Genomic DNA, 2,333 nt, shown 5'->3' with positions numbered 1-2,333 from the left:
AAGATTACGAGAATTTCTAGAAAATAGTGCTGAATGACTCCTCTGTTCTGTCTGTATTACTACATGCTCCCCATGGCTCCAGTGGCTAATCGGTTAGCTAGCGGTACTTATAAGACAGTTCCTGCAGAGCAATGCGAGGTTGTGAGTTCGAGCCTCACCTGGAGCATCTACTCTTTAAGAAATTACTTTGGCTCCTGACATATTCAGCGCATCTTACATGAAACCACAATTTCTACAAAATAGTGCTGACTGACTGCTCTTTTCTGTCTGTATTACAAGATTACGAGAATTTCTAGAAAATAGTGCTGAATGACTCCTCTGTTCTGTCTGTATTACTACATGCTCCCCATGGCTCCAGTGGCGCAATCGGTTAGCGCGCAGTACTTATAAGACAGTTCCTGCAGATCAATGCCGAGGTTGTAAGTTCGAGCCTCACCTGGAGCATCTACTCTTTAAGAAATTACTTTAGCTCCTAACATATTCAGCGCATCTTCAATGAAACCAGAATTTGTAGAAAATAGTGCTGAATGATTCCTCTGTTCTGTCTGTATTACAAGATTACGAGAATTTCTAGACAATAGTGCTGAATGACTCCTCTGTTCTCTCTGTATTACTACACATTCTTTATGGCTCCAGTGGCTCAATCGGTTAGCGCGCAGTACTTATAAGACAGTTCCTGCAGATCAATGCCGAGGTTGTAAGTTCGAGCCTCACCTCGAGCATCTACTCTTTAAGAAATTACTTTAGCTCCTGACATATTCAGCGCATCTTCAATGAAACCAGAATTTGTAGAAAATAGTGCTGAATGATTCCTCTGTTCTGTCTGTATTACAAGATTACTTGCAATTCAGAAAATAGTGCTGAATGACCAGTTCTGTCTGTAATTTGGCTCCAGTGGCTCAAATAGTGCTGATAAGACAGTTCCTGCAGATCAATGCTTGTATTCGAGCCTCACCTCGAGCATCTACTCTTTAAGAAATTACTTTAGCTCCTAACATATTCAGCGCATCTTCAATGAAACCAGAATTTGTAGAAAATAGTGCTGAATGATTCCTCTGATCTTTCTGTATTACTACACGCTCCCCATGGCTCCAGTGGCGCAATCGGTTAGCTCGTGGTACTTATAAGATAGTTCCTGCAGAGCAATGCCGAGGTTGTGAGTTCGAGCCTCACCTGAAGCATCTAATCTTTAAGAAATTACTTTGGCTCCTGACATATTCAGCTCATCTTCAATGAAACCAGAATTTGTAGAAAATAGTGCTGAATGATTCCTCTGTTCTTTCTGTATTACTACATACTCGCCATGGCTCCAGTGGCGCAATCGTTAGCGCGCGGTACTTATAAGACAGTTCCTGCAGAGCAATGCCGAGGTTGTGAGTTCGAGTACCTTCTATAAGACAGTTCCTGCAGAGCAATGCCTGTTCTGTCTGTAGGTTTCTAGAAAATAGAATGTTCGTTCTGTCTGCCTCACCTGGAGCATCTACTCTTTATAAGAAATTGCCGAGGTTTTGGCTCCCTGACATATTCAGACATATTCAGCATCTTACATGAAACCACAATTTCTACAAAATAGTGCTGACTGACTGCTCTTTTCTGTCTGTATTACAAGATTACGAGAATTTCTAGAAAATAGTGCTGAATGACTCCTCTGTTCTGTCTGTATTACTACATGCTCCCCATGGCTCCAGTGGCGCAATCGGTTAGCGCGCGGTACTTATAAGACAGTTCCTGCAGAGCAATGCCGAGGTTGTGAGTTCGAGCCTCACCTGGAGCATCTACTCTTTAAGAAATTACTTTGGCTCCTGACATATTCAGCGCATCTTACATGAAACCACAATTTCTACAAAATAGTGCTGACTGACTGCTCTTTTCTGTCTGTATTACAAGATTACGAGAATTTCTAGAAAATAGTGCTGAATGACTCCTCTGTTCTGTCTGTATTACTACATGCTCCCCATGGCTCCAGTGGCGCAATCGGTTAGCGCGCAGTACTTATAAGACAGTTCCTGCAGATCAATGCCGAGGTTGTAAGTTCGAGCCTCACCTGGAGCATCTACTCTTTAAGAAATTGTGGCTCTGACATATTCGAAGCATCTTCAATGAAACCAAATTTGTAGAAAATAGTGCTGAATAATTCCTCTGTTCTGTCTGTATTACAAGATTAGGGAATTTCTAGAAAATAGTGCTGAATGAGCTCTCTGTTCTCTGTATTACTACACACTCTTTATGGCTCCAGTGGCTCAATCGTTAGCGCGTGTTACTTAAAACAGTTCCTGCAGATCAATGCCGGGTTGTGAGTTCGAGCCTCACCTAGAGCATCTACTCTTTAAGAA

The 2,333-nt window shown here is 42.1% G+C and overlaps 4 non-coding genes across 4 annotated transcripts; all 4 read left to right on the top strand.

The window, feature by feature from the left end:
• Window positions 1–351: 351 nt before the first annotated feature.
• On the top strand, window positions 352–444 carry trnai-uau. The gene is given in 2 exon segments: window positions 352–389; window positions 409–444. It is a non-coding gene; the product is annotated as a tRNA-Ile (tRNA).
• Window positions 445–1,088: 644 nt separating this feature from the next.
• On the top strand, window positions 1,089–1,181 carry trnai-uau. Its single transcript is given in 2 exon segments — window positions 1,089–1,126; window positions 1,146–1,181. It is a non-coding gene; the product is annotated as a tRNA-Ile (tRNA).
• Window positions 1,182–1,681: 500 nt separating this feature from the next.
• Window positions 1,682–1,774, top strand: trnai-uau. The gene is given in 2 exon segments: window positions 1,682–1,719; window positions 1,739–1,774. It is a non-coding gene; the product is annotated as a tRNA-Ile (tRNA).
• Window positions 1,775–1,959: 185 nt separating this feature from the next.
• On the top strand, window positions 1,960–2,052 carry trnai-uau. Its single transcript is given in 2 exon segments — window positions 1,960–1,997; window positions 2,017–2,052. It is a non-coding gene; the product is annotated as a tRNA-Ile (tRNA).
• Window positions 2,053–2,333: the final 281 nt, after the last annotated feature.

This window comes from Alosa alosa, unplaced genomic scaffold (assembly GCF_017589495.1).
Source record: "Alosa alosa isolate M-15738 ecotype Scorff River unplaced genomic scaffold, AALO_Geno_1.1 AALO_1.0_unplaced_1078, whole genome shotgun sequence".
Classification (NCBI taxonomy): Eukaryota; Metazoa; Chordata; class Actinopteri; order Clupeiformes; family Clupeidae; genus Alosa; species Alosa alosa.
The sequence above is the reverse complement of the archived record's forward strand: the minus strand, read 5'-3'. Positions and strand labels throughout refer to the sequence as shown.